Below are 14,853 nucleotides of genomic sequence, written 5' to 3'. Positions count from 1 at the left end.
ATAAAGAATATAAAAAAAAATATATTTAATGAATTTGGGGGTGGGGGGAAATGCATGCATACTAATTTTCGTAGAACGAATTCAAATTTTCCCTCCAAACTTTCCTAGTTATTTTGTACCTACATGGTTGGCTGAACTGTTACCAGGCTTTATAGCAGTCATAGTGCTTTCTGGTTAGTTTGCTGCAGAGTTGATAGAGAAATGGTGTTGTTTGAAGATTTGAAATTCAGTTTCAAAAGAAAATATTGAAGAGGGGGAAAAAGAAGACAGTCAGGTGAGAGCATGTGCAATTATTCGCAGTGATATTGTTACTGGTGCTTTTGGAACCATTGCTATTTTGGCTGCATCATTTGTTGCAGGTTGACTAGCATTGTGTATTGCCTAGGTCTAACCTATAAAAATACCTAGGTCTTATGCGAAAAAGAATAAAATCAATGAAGATGATGTACGAGTGGAAAGAAAAGAAAGATTCACTGAGAAACATTACAAAAAAAGTACAGTACAATTTAGATAAATCATTATTAAGTAGGCTAGGCGTATTTCTGGACACGTGTTGCAGAAACGTGGAAGAAAGACAGCAATAAGTTTAGAGGCTGAAGGAAAGCTGGCTTCGCATTTAAGGGATATGGCTCAGTGGGGATTTGCTTTAACCACTAAGGAAATAAAAAATGTAGTAGCTGACTATGTTTCCCAAAATAACATCAGTACACACTTTAATAGCAACACAGGAAGGCTAGGAAAGGATTGGATGACTAATTTCTTACGAAGACATAACCTTAGCATTAGAAATTTGGAGAAATTATAGATGAACAGAAGAACAGCCACTGCCGATCCATTTATCATATATCAATTTTATGATAGATTAGAAGAAGTCACTGCTTCATTAGGCATTGGGGGTAAGCCATCTCATATTTATAATTTGGATGAGACTTACATTTGCAATAATCCTGTAAGATTGAAATGTGTTGCTGGTAAAGGTCAGAAGGCACATGAGAATGTACAAGGATCCGGCAAAGACAACACTAGCATTCTTGCTTGTTGTTCAGCAGATGGAAAAGTGCTTCCTCCATTAATAATTTTTACTGGTCAGCACTTGTGGACAACTTGGAAAGGAAAACATGACATAAAAGGAACTTTTTATGCAAGTTCTGACAAAGCGTATATGACTTCAGTCATTTTTCAAGATTGGTTTACAAAATTCTGTAGTCTGGTTAAAGAAAGGCCTTTGCTATTAATATTTGATGGACATCTATCACATTTGGACCTGACAACTCTAGAAAAAGCTAGAGAGCAACATATTACCATATTAAAGCTTCCTCCACACACAACAGAAACCATTCAGCCACTGGACAAAGCATGCTTCAAACCTCTGAAGGATATGTGGAATGAAAGACTACATGAGTGGCAGCGCCTTAATATGAGGAAAATATCTCGATCTGAAATGGTGGATTTGTTGTGCGGAATATGGGAGGAAAGCATTTCACAAAAAACTATCCAAGCAGGTTAATTGAAAAATGAGTTCTATTCAGTCAATACTTAACATAACACAATACAACATGTTATAATAACATTTACACAGATTTTAAAAACCAACGTTTTCACCAATTTTGATTGGCATCTTCAGGTCGTGTAGGTCAAATGGAACATGTTATAAAAAGTGAACACTTGGTATATGACGTTAAAAACCAAAGTTACAACTGTAATATCACTTAAAAACAGAGAATAGAATATAGCAAAAAGCCTCCACGATGTGTAAAATCACACGCAAGTAACGGTCATTCATCCACTAGTCGTGCAACGTATACAGTTTTTCGTCATACGCTACCACTTAATGTAAAGATCAGTCGTATCGCCGTCCTCATGGATTTCAAGACGTTCTTCCATTTTTTGTAAGTATTGTTTTAGAAGATTTAAATAATACTTAAATGCTTCTAAATATTCTTTCATTCTATCCTTACAATTTACAGGATTTTTCCTGCTCTCCGAACTGTTCGTAGCATCTTCAAATCTATCTTGAAAACTGTATCTGCAATGACAGAAGAGTTTTGCTGTTTCCTTGGTTCACACATGCCTCTTTCAACACAGTGATTCTACACACATCGTGGAGGCTTTTTGCTATATTCTATTCTCTGTTTTTAAGTGATATTACAGTTGTAACTTTGGTTTTTAACGTCATATACCAAGTGTTCACTTTTTATAACATGTTCCATTCGACCTGCACGACCTGAAGATGCCAATCAAAATTGGCGAAAATGTTTGTTTTTAAATCTGTGTAAATGTTATTATAACATGTTTTATTGTGTTATGTTAAGTATTGACTGAATAGAACTCATTTTTCAATTAACATTGAACTTAACGGAACCAATATGCCTTTGAAATTATCCAAGCAGGGTTTAATTCAACAGTGATATTTCCTTGTAACAGAGAGAAATACCCGAAACATCGTTTAGATCCTGGTAAATTAGAAAAATATTATGCAATGACTACACAAACAGGCCATACAAATGAGGTAGTTAGTCCTACCACAACTCCATTACCTGTTAGAGAGTCAGAGCCTATTGCAGGACCTTCAAATGCATCAGAGCCGAGAACTCTTACCATAACGGTATCTCCTGTTGGAAAAGAGTCTCTTGCAGGGCCTTCGAATATATCAAATAGGCCTCCTACCACAATTGCATCACTCATTAGCAAGTCACAGCCTCTTCCAGGACCTTCAAATACATCAGATGGGCCTGAACCTATCAGTTCTCGTGAGCAAAACTGTGGAAAGAGCAGTGTCACTTTTGCAGATTTGCTGTTACAAAAAGTTAAAAAGACTACTCCCATTCCTGAAACAAGAAGGATGATAGAACAACATAGTGAAGTTGTTACGTCAGAAGAGTATATGACTTTGATAAAGAACAAGTGTGGCAAACTGAAAAATGGTAGACCTAAACCTGTAGGAAACAGAAAAACTAAGTTAGGAAAGCAGAAGAGAAACATACCAAAAGATCCTGAAACTTCTGAGGATGAAGAATGGCTGGAAAGTGGTGATCGTTTACAGGACATTGATCTCTTAGAAGATGAACCTGCAGAAATATGTGAGGTGACTGAGCTAAATGAAGTGAAGATTGGAGATTATGTGTTAGTTCAGTTTAAAGGCGGTAAAAGAAAAACAGTTATTTATAAATATGTTTGTGTTGTGCAGAAAACATATCCTGTAACTGATGAGTATGATGTAATGTGTATGAATATGATATATGGAAATAAGACTCTTTTCAAGTTGAATGAAGCAGATGTGTCACTAATTCACAAAAATGATATTATAGGCATACTTCCAGTACCATTTATGTCTTGCACTGGACAATGTATGCAATATTGCTTTGCACAGCCAGTTGATGTGTGTGAAAAGTAGGCCTAATATGTGCAGGTTGTCTGGAATGTTTTTCAGTCATTTTTGTTTAATACTATCTGAACTAAACTAAGATAAACATAAATCAGCGTCTAAAATGCCTCATGGGTTTGTTTATTTCTTATAAAAATGTATTTTTTTTTATGAAAATTAAAAGTTTGTTCAGCATACTATACTTAAAAAAACTGCTGTGTCTTATTTTTGCACTCCCAGAGAGGAACATAGATTAAGGGTGTTTGAGAATAAGGTGCTTAGGAAAATATTTCGGGCTAAGCGGGACGAAGTTACAGGAGAATGGAGAAAGTTACACAACGCAGAACTGCACGCATTGTATTCTTCACCTGACATAATTAGGAACATTAAATCCAGACGTTTGAGATGGGCAGGGCATGTAGCACGTATGGGCGAATCCAGAAATGCATACAGAGTGTTAGTTGGGAGACTGGAGGGAAAAAGACCTTTAGGGAGGCCGAGACGTAGATGGGAAGATAATATTAAAATGGATTTGAGGGAGGTGGGATATGATGATAGAGACTGGATTAATCTTGCACAGGATAGGGACCGATGGCGGGCTTATGTGAGGGCGGCAATGAACCTTCGGGTTCCTTAAAAGCCATTTGTAAGTAAGTAAATTCCTGTAGCTCTCTTAGGTATGGAGACTGAATGCTGTCTTTTATTTACCCCCAACTGTCTTCTTTTTACCCCATTTGGTGGGTAAAAAAAAACACACTTTTTATTTTATTGATGAAAAAATATATAAATTGAAGCAATATTACTTATAAAATTGAATTCACCATGCAGTTTACCATCATTTTAATAATTTACTAAAATTTTAACTATTTGCTTTCTGTTTGAAAACATTAAAGTTTTGATTTTGTCTCATATTTACCCCTCCTGACGCCTATGTTAGATTTTTAGATCTTGGATGATCAAAGTTGTCTTTGAGTGCCTGTTTATATTCAGCAACATTGTAGCCTGTAGTATTGTAAGGCAGTTTTCGTTTCCCTCTCTTGTCAGATGCATGGGGGTTCGGGGTACTGTTAGCATTGCACAGGTTGTGAGATGATGGTTTACTATTTGGTGAGATTGGTGCTGATGTCTGAAGGGGCGGAAAGTTAGTTGCTGGGCTACCCTGAGTGTTATTGTTCGTTCTAAGGATAGTGGCATAAGTAGTGTGTCCTTTAAATATTTGTTTCGCCTGATATTTGGAAACTGGGAGGCTTTGTATGGTATCGGCAATATTTTTTTCTAGGTTATAATTCGGGCATTTATCCAACTCCGTACTATAATGGGCCTGTTTGCAATTTACACAACAAGGTTTCTCTGATTGACATTCAGCTGTGGTATGAGGGCCTCCGCATTTCATGCAACGAATAGCGTTGCGACAAAACTTGGACTTGTGATTTAATAATCCACAATTATTGCATTGTATAATTTGCTCCTTATATACATGCACTACACGTCTCTGATAATATAAGACCACGTATTGAGGGAGTTTCTGTGATCGAAATATAAGTTTAACTTTAGAGGAAGGTTTGTAAATCGTTTTTCCATTCTCGTCCGTGGATTTATAATTCAGGCGGTAGGCGTTTGTGACTGTAAATCCTTCAGATACCGAAATATTGGTTATAATATCCGTGATTGAAATGTCTAGGTCAACTCCACCAATGATCCCATGCACCATGATATTGTAATTAGGTATGAATGACTTCGTCTGAAACAGCTCGTCGAAATCAGAATCAAGGAATTTGTTAGCCTGGTCGACTGAAGTGAAGTGTATTTCAAGTTGATTAAATCCTGACTTGAAAATTTGCAAAACGTCATAATTATTAGTGTATTGCCATTTACCGAACTTCATCGGATGCATCTTATTGATGTTCGCAGTCTTGCTTCTAATAGTGACAAAGAAGGGTCCAGAATCTGAAAATATATATTGATAAGATAACTGAGGTTTCATTATATCAGACCTATCCTGGTTTTCGTTAGATCTAAGTGATGAAAGGGGCTTGGTACTGGTTAGTGATTGTTGCTCAATCGGAAATGATGTAATGGGCAGAGCTTCCTCCATGATTTCCGGAATGTTTTCCATGTATGAGTAGTAAGAGACTCTAGATTATCGAACAAAGAATAAGTAATATGAAAGCGTGAAAAAAAAGGCTTAATAAAAACACTGAAACACTGTCACTGAATCTAGACACTTCTCTACTACAAACTATTACACAAAAATATAGAACCACTTGCACACATCTAACTAGTAGCGTATCTCAAGTAGAAGTGATGTATGAGCATCAAATGGCTTCAATGACGTCACAACCCAGTTAACCATGCCAGTTTCCTTACAAATGTGTCAAGTAGCAATGATTTCCATGTGCATTGCCCTCCTTCAACATATTGTAACAGCTGGTCTGCTGTATTTGGTGTTATAGCTTAGCGAGTATAACTAGGTAGTTGCGTATAATATATTGTTTCAAATTTCTGAACCAGTCATTAAGAAGGGAAGGTTGAAAGAGTCTGGCAATGAAAGCAAAAAGTTAGAGGCAGCAGGAAATTAATATATGATTCTAAATAACTTTCATTCATCTACCTGCAAAGAAACCATATTTATTAGAGGTAAACCTATGTTGTGTAGGCTGTATGTGTATGTTAATTTGAAAATGTATATGTTACCGGTAATACTGTTAAAACCCGAAATCCGTCAAAACCAGTTTCATCCAGTAAAAACTAGCTTAAATGTGTGCGTGTATCTAATGCCTACTCACTTCACTTCACAGTGGGCCAGAATCGACTCAAAATGGGACAAAATTATTTTATGTCTCTATTGTTTTCTTGGAGCATAAAATCAATAGTTATTCAATAGTTTTCACTTTTTCTTTAAGTTAAAAGCACTTTCACAACATAATAGTTTTTTATTCAATATCTGATTCCTCATCATTACATTTTCATTACTGACATTTTCTTCATGAATGGCACTTTCTTCTTCTTCCTCACTAGAGTCTTTCAATAGTTGTAATCCTTCCTTCCACAAGGAAGTTTTGTATTTTTATGTGACTTTCTTGATATTTGAAATGAGAGGATCGGAAGATATGAGAAGGTTGTTGACTAAATCTGTCATTGTATTTTTACGAGAACTTTTCCTTGTGTGGGGCTCTCGATATATTTTAATATCTTTATTGTGAGCCTCCTGAACCTCCTCAGATAACTGTGAAATTGGAAGCAGAGCTGAGTTAATAATCTGAGACCCATGAATGAGAATTTTGTGTGCGCTACCTGGGAGGTTAAACCAGGGATACTTCTGAATGAACAATTTTGCATTTTCTAGCGTATATTCATCCAAAGAATCAATTTTAATGTCTCTTCCGTTAGAAATTACTCGAAGAACAACTGCAAAATGTATAATTAAGTCTTTATCTATCCCAGTGATGAATATGTTAATTCGGGATTTGAGAAGAATCTTCTAGAAGTATTCACGTTGTTTAAGGTTCCACTCTCTCCTGGTTTAGGTTTGTCCACAAGAAGTCCCATCTCATTTGGAAACCGACTCTGAATTTCTTCCTTTCTCCTTTTCATAAATTCGTCTGGCTGTATGATCTAACAGACTCTGTAACTTCACTTCTGCACTTATTTCTGTCAGAGTAATATCACATGGATAGTAATGCAGCTTTGCTTCTCGAACTTCATTGTACGCTGGATATAAATCTACATTTCTACATTTTTCTTGTAGTCTCAATAAAGTGTACTGGTACTTAGATAATTTCGTATCCATTATCAGGGCTAAAACGTCATCACCACTATATTTTGCAACATTTTTTGCAGGAACCACTATGCTCGTTATATGCAGTTGGAATTTTTGCCACACGGATTGGTGTACTTAAAGCATTTTCCATTAGTTTAGCTGCTTCTCTTTACCAGAAGCCTTCATACTTATCCGAGTAGCAAGAACAAGTGCAGCAGGATCAGCAGCTTCTCTGAGATGTTCAGTTTTCCTCCTCTTGGTCTTCTTAGATGATTCAGAGAACAATTTTCTTGGATGACCAGAATGACTATACAACTATGAACATCCAGCCACATGTTCAACATGAAATTTATTACATGGGGCAGCTTAAATTCTTGATCCAGTGAACTGCCATATTTTTCATCCTATTTATTTTTCATTCTGTAGCAATACTGCTACCTTTTATTCAAATTACTGCGGAATGAACTATTTTTTTTTCTTTAGCTCTGAAGAAAAATCTTGTTGACAATTTTCACGTAATCCTAATTATGAAATAACAAACTCATGAAGAGCTGTCTTATCATTATTATTTTGTAGCAAGGATTCCATGATTTCATGGTGTAAAAAACAGCAGTCATCTGGAATAGTAATGAATAATACTGTACCGGTACGTAGGTATCTGAATTTTCGCACATTAATCAGAAAAGTGCAAGTAGCTGCAGCTGAATACGACTTTTCTGCAATCTATAGGATCTGTTTAAATCATCGACACAAACATTTTCGTAACATCGAGTGACACGCACTTTATAACCCTCTTTAAATATTGAAAACTAAAATATATTAGCTTAAATTGCATTCCTCCGAGTTATCACAAATATTTACACTCTATATGATATCAGAATTCCTTAGTCAAAGATTCATTGCCACTAAATTCAATAACTCACTTTCTAATTACAGACAAACATATCGAGGTCTAACTCAGGGCGCTGTCCTCAGCACAACTTTATTCAATATTTATATAAATGACTTACCCTCCCTATTAGAGGAATCAAATATGAAAACAGCACTATTTGCAGATGATATAGTTTTGTGGACTTCCGGATCTTACAGACATAGAGACAAAATTCAAAATTCTGCTCTTAAAGCTCTAAATCAACTACATGAATGGAATACATCAAATTTGATGACACTCAATTTAAGCAAAAGTAACTACCAAATATTTTCACTCGGTAAAAAAGAAAGAGAATTCAATATCCAATACAACGGCCAGCACCTTCCTAGGACTTATGAATCCAAATATCTTGGAGTTATTTTCGATAGTAAGTTAACATGGAGCAACCATTTGAAATACATTTCTGAAAAAGCTCGTAAAAGATTCTCCCTTCTAAAAAGACTAGCAGGAAAGAAATGGGGATGCTCTAGGAATAGTTTGAACACTACATACAAAATGTTTATACAGCCAGTGCTGACATACTGCGGAGAAATTTTAATTACTTCACCTTTCATAAAAGACATAGAATATGTTCAAAACCAAGCTCTCAGACTCATTACTGGTGGAATCAAAACAACTCCAATAGATTCTATGAGGTTCCTCACTAATATTAACAGTATCAAAATGACAATAGAAGAAAAAGCACTGATTCAATATGAAAAACTTATCAGATTACCAGGAAACAATTGGCATTCATACAGTCCTCTCTGTAGATTGAAAACTCAAAAAAGTTTCATATCCATTGTTCAAGAATTAAAACAGAAAATCAATATCCCGAATTTAAAAGAAAACTTACAAATTAAACCAAACCCTTAAACTCTATTAAATACAGAATATAATCTAAATTTAACAGAAGAAATACTGAAATCAGAAGTAAACACTGAAATACTGAAACAATTGTCTTTAGAGACAATTAATATTAGGTACCCTCCACAGAACTGGCTTCATTTATACACCGACGGATCCTTGATCTCCAGAGAACAAGGTGCCGGTGCAGGTGTTACGTGCTGTCTCTTCTCACTTTATAGATCTCTTGGATATGGAACAACAAGTTTTGATGGAGAAATCATTGCAATAACTGAAAGTCTCAGGAATCTTCTATGCCACATCAATAAATTTAGGAATGCAGTTATATTGTCAGACTCCAAAGCAGCTATTCTATCAATCGTCTCTAGACACACACCTTCATCTCAAACAGCAGAAATAACTAAAATGCTCTCTCAATTTAATATCAACCAATAAAGAATTGTATTCCAATGGATACCATCCCATTGTGGAATCCTGGGAAACGAGAATGCGGCTGCTTTAGCAAAGAAGGGCAGCACTGCTACTTACAGACCTGTTACTAAATCTACATACTACTCTGTGAAGAGATTTATTAAATCTACATACTTGGACTTCAACAAACAAATTTTGATAACTCAATCCCAAGGGGAAAAATGTAACTCTCTGCATCAAAATCCACATTTAATTCCCGATTGACCACTAAAATCGTCTGTAGCTGCATTTAGATTGGCAACAGGCCATAACTGTTTAGCCAAACGCCTGCATAGAATTGGAATATATCAGTCCCCTAACTGCCCATTGTGCAACTCAAACCAAGAAATGGATTCGGAACACCTCAAAATCTGTGCTTCAGTTGCTGGTCATGATAATATCTTTGAAAAATATTGGAGTACAAGAGGTCAAATGACTTTATTGTCAAACGCCTGGCATTAGAAAACAACAACAACAACACTCTATATAAACCAATTCAAAATTACATGTATTCCTAATAAAACCTACCCTTTGTTCTAACATTCTCAGCCATTGTTATTTCTTTATTCACGAATATGACCACGTAACACACACCACTGTCTCAAACCCACGGCCTAGGACTGACTGGTACGCTATCGCCTGCTTACAATAGCTCTCTTTCAAGGCTGTAGCCACAGCTGTTAAAACATGTTATAGATGATGCATCATGAGTTTAGTGCTCACCAGCATCCCTACTATGAGTATACACTGTCAAAAGTATTGTAGAAAAAAGTTCATTTTTTCAATTTTGTCCCATTTTTTATTCAGTCTGGCCCACTGTGCACTTGCGTGATTCAGATTCCGCATATTTCGGATAGATGGCAGGACTATGATCCATTTTCAATTGTACAACACTTTGGCGGACCACGCTGTACATGATGTGTATCATGTGAAGAGTTATGTCGTGTACTAGGGTGAGTGTATGTGTAAGTGTAGTGTAGGGAATGGGTGAGGATGATAATGAAGAGGAAGGAAGAAGGGGAAATATGGTGCCGGCACATAGCCTACTCCTGTCGAATAGCAACAAGGGGGCCACCAGGCTTAACGTCCTCATCCAATGGTCTAATCACTATCAACAGTGACATATGCCTTCTCTTCATATCCACTGCAGAGAGATTTGGGATTTAACCCAGGCATATTGGTGCAGAATTTAGTGGTTAGAAGTTCTGCACCACCACAAATTTTACATGAAAATCTCTAATCCCACTGGGAATCGAACCCACCGGCTAGTCTGGAGGCAGACGTGCTGCCACAGAGCTAACTTGGCAGACCTCCTTAAACAAATGTACATAGATAAAAAGCGAGTTTTCGTAAGGTACAGAATCAGTGACAGGTTCGGTTTGGTTTGTTTAGGCTAGACCAGGCCTGGGCACTAGTAACTCAATCGAGTCATTGCAGATTTCCCCTTAACTCCCCACTCCACCTTCCCCAGCTGAGACGAGTAGACAGGAAGAAAAGCATTGCTGAGTGGCAGATTGTATAAGGCAGGCGTCATAGTTTTTACAAACTTTCAGCTCTTGCTGGTTACCTGCAATCCATCACTGATGTATAGCGCCTACTGTGTGTTTGTTTATAAGGCAGTGTAAGCGAAAAAGACATGGGTGGGGGTTTCAGAGTTCCGTTTCACTTCCCTGTTGTGCCCAGAGCTGGGCTAGACCTTGCGAAAACTCGCTTTACATATATGCTTTTTGTTTATGCCTTTGTTTGCTTAAACTAGTTTTTACTAGGCCTATTTGAAACTGGTTTTGATGGATTTCGGGTTTTAAGATAACATAATGTAAATTAAAGTAACATGCGTACATTCACTGGGATAATGACAAAAGTAAGCACATGTACTGTATGCTGGTTGCAAAATTATTCATATGCTAATGTAAAATATAATGTTGTGTTGGAGATGATGTGAAAAAGTTACAAAGTATTTTCCCAATCAGAATGAAATCAAAATCTTTTACAGCACCTGAAGAGCTTTAATATATGAATGTTTGTAGCTACAAAAAGTATAGAATTTTGTCTTTCATGTTTGCAGTATAGAGGAAAATTTAAAATATATAATTCAATCATGACATATGTATGAAATTTAACAACACTGTATTGTACTTAAAGCAATATATACCGATTTTTTTGCTACTAATATTTTATTTGAGAAATCACACATGCACTGGACATTTTGGGCCCCATTGCGCCTTCATATTACAAAGTAAGTTTCTTAAGAATGTCAAGAATATTGGAAATCATATATAGCTGGCAGTTTTATACACTTTTCTCAAAACTAGCAGAAAGGAACATGTGTAGTTTCTCAAATAACTGATTGAATAATTTTAAAGCACCACAGAAAAAAATAAATCACTAAACTGGAGAATTAGGTACCGCAGCTTTCAACATGGCATTGCAATGATAATCAAGTACACAATGTTGCCAACATTGACGTCATTACCAGGAGAAATTTATTTTTTTTTCGTTCACTCCCTCATTCTCAACATTACTGAGAGATAGCTTCACTATTATAGTCCATGGAGTGCAGTTTCATAGAAAGGACTTTGCCGACAGACCTTCTACTGCCCCCTACTAATTGGCTGTCATAAATGTGTTCTTACTGTGACGAAAATCTTGTCTTTGCCTGTTAGTAACCAATCACAACCCTCGTTCAGAAGAATTGACAGGATCCTGACAAATCCACGTGGAGGCAGAGTTGCCAAAGATTTTCTGAATTCCAAGAATCCCGTCAGTTAGCATAAAAGTATAATTGAGAGTGTATTCTGTAGTATTCATTGAGCGGTCAGCTCGTGATATTACGTTGTTTTTTTTCAAAACACGTGGCGCCCAGATGAGGATGACGGCCACTAATCCTCTCATTTCGAAGGTCGCCAAGATTGTGGCAACTGTGCAATGTTGGGACGATGGACTGGTCAGAGGTGTTTGTGTAGAAAGTCATAAATCTGTAAGTGGGTGTTCAAAGGAGCCACCAAACTGCACTCCATGATATAAAATAGACTTTAGCAACAAGGTTAGATAAGGAGATAAGTACAATAGTGTTAATTGCACACTTTGCCAGTGATAAGGTTGGCTGGGGTTTGACGAGGAGATAATGTATGAATGTCAATTACACACACTGTTGATTTCAACGATATTCCCTGGACCACATCATATTTCTCATTAATTTCGCCGTGTTAAAGTGTTATGATATCTTCTTTTAGTGTATTAAAAAAGTCGTCATTATACTCCATAGATCTTGCATTTAAAAGTGCAGGGACTTAGTATTAAAGAATATTATCACCAATTTTACTAGCAACATTTCGATTCTCTTTTGTTTCACATGGCTTAGTATGGCCTGGTCACTAATGACACATGCAGCTCACGACAGAAAGAACTTGACTGTGAGATCAAACTACGCATGCGCGGACTTGGTTAATAAAAACCTAAACTAACCAAACCTAACCTTCGTATATACAAGATGTGTAACTGGAGTACAAAGGGAACTTCATTTGATTATGAATGTACACGCGAAAATAAATCCAGATAAGGATCACACTGACACTACAAGAGAAGTCTGTGCATGCGCAGTTTGATCTTAAGAGCCAAGTTCTTCCTGTCATGAGCCCCAATGGCGAGCATATTTGGCACTGCTGTATGGTATGCATTATCCAGTTGTTCCAAATGAATAAAAGTTTTTCTTTTTTTTTAAGTTGACTCTTCAAATGCCACAGATAGAATAACACAGAGTGGACCCCTCGAACTTTCCTGGTTTCCATTGCTTCTAAAAAAGAAACAGAAAGAACAACAATAATAAATACAATACGCCTTATATCCACCCTTCACGTCTAAAAAGCGAAGAATCGAGGAATAGAGACTCAATATCGCATATTTGAAATTCTGATGGCATCTGCAGCAAGGCAACATGAAGAGGATGAATGCCAGATCTTCGGGAAATTTATAGCTAAAAGATGTAGCAATGTTCATCCATAACATAGAGCAAAGTCCAACATGCTATTATAAACAGTTCTTTCTACAGTTTACCGTATACATTGTTCTCAACATCGTACTGTAATGTTCATCCATCACAATGCCTGTTACCATATTAAGAGAGTTCCTTCAATTCTCCTGACCTTGTCAAGCACTGCACTGATTACACTCAATTAAAACTCAAATTTTTCTAGCATCAAGTACGTCCAATTGGCAAGATGTGGATATGAATTTTCAGGCTTTATTCATTTTTAAAAATAGTGTTTTATGGTGTTACTTAACCTTTTATATATTGGTAGAAAATAAGAACACCTATCTGTAGACTTCTGACACATTACCTGTGCACTCGGCAGATGCCAGAGTGGTGTGGAATTGCCTCGCTATAACTCACTACAAAAATATAAATTCAAGGAGACCTACTTAGCACAGCGTAATACACAAATACACTATTGCGTTATTCCACAAATTAAATAAACACAACAAAAGCAGGAAATATACCCATTTTAGAACCACATGACAAGCAGACGTGTTCTTTACTCAGAGAGAAAAATTAAAGTTTTCTGGAAATGTAGTAGTGTAGCGCAGAGTCTTTCTCTCTATCTTTTAACACCATTTTCTCCATTAACTAATGGTCAGAAAACGCACAGAAAAAGTGTTATGCCCTCTCAATGTGAGAGTGTCACATAATAACATTAAAGAACTTATGGTTTTATATTATGATATGTTAGGAAGGCAAATCTCGTTGCTCGCAATCATAAGCTTTGTGATGAACTGATGAGAACGCCGCTAACTCTGTCATAAGAGTAGCCAGTATCAACACTCAGCAATCCCCATTCAGACTTAAATTCAAAGAAAATACCGCCAGTCGTTGTATCAGCCAGACGCTTGGAAGTTCAGTTTAATTTGAAACGATAAAGAGTGCAGTTCTTTTGTACCTAGGTGATTTATATTTTAATCATTATAATGAGTGACAGTCGGAAAAATCTCAGTGGTTCTCAATACCGGAAACACCTCTGATTGAGATTCTGGCTGATATGTAAATCTATTACCAGACAGTACATCTCATTTGACGATATGTGTCAGAGGAAGAACTGCATCTAGAATCTCATTAATGTAATATGTAGCTAGTTAGCGTTGTATGCAATGGAGGGGGAAAGGAACTGGTCACCCTACCCCATTATCTCCTGGCCTAGTTGCCTTATGAGTGATGCCTTGATGATGTCACTTGTGGGGTCCAGACCTGTCTTCGGACAGTTGACTAAACAACAATACCGGAAACTCGCAAAATACAAGGCAATAAAAAGAGAGGAAATTGTGGGAAAAAGTGCAAAAATGTGTCATTTAAAAAACAAACATAGCCAGCTTGTTCCAGTTCGAGTCCAGATACATCAGAGTGTAATAATGTGGCGAACAGTAGGTACCGAAAATAGTGCAGTGTGTGGTTTATCTGAGTCAGGCGTTTCTGATATTGGAAACAGTAATAATGACGCGGAATCAATTATT

At 36.7% G+C, this 14,853-nt stretch overlaps 1 long non-coding RNA gene across 1 annotated transcript in view; it reads left to right on the top strand.

Moving 5' to 3' along the window:
• The window catches only part of LOC138693713 (uncharacterized), a 150,041-nt gene that overhangs the window by 44,741 nt on the left and 90,447 nt on the right, over positions 1-14,853 (top strand). The window lies entirely within an intron of this gene.

The sequence above is a fragment of the Periplaneta americana genome, unplaced genomic scaffold, assembly GCF_040183065.1.
Source record: "Periplaneta americana isolate PAMFEO1 unplaced genomic scaffold, P.americana_PAMFEO1_priV1 scaffold_18, whole genome shotgun sequence".
In the NCBI taxonomy this organism is placed as follows: Eukaryota; Metazoa; Arthropoda; class Insecta; order Blattodea; family Blattidae; genus Periplaneta; species Periplaneta americana.
The sequence above is the reverse complement of the archived record's forward strand: the minus strand, read 5'-3'. Positions and strand labels throughout refer to the sequence as shown.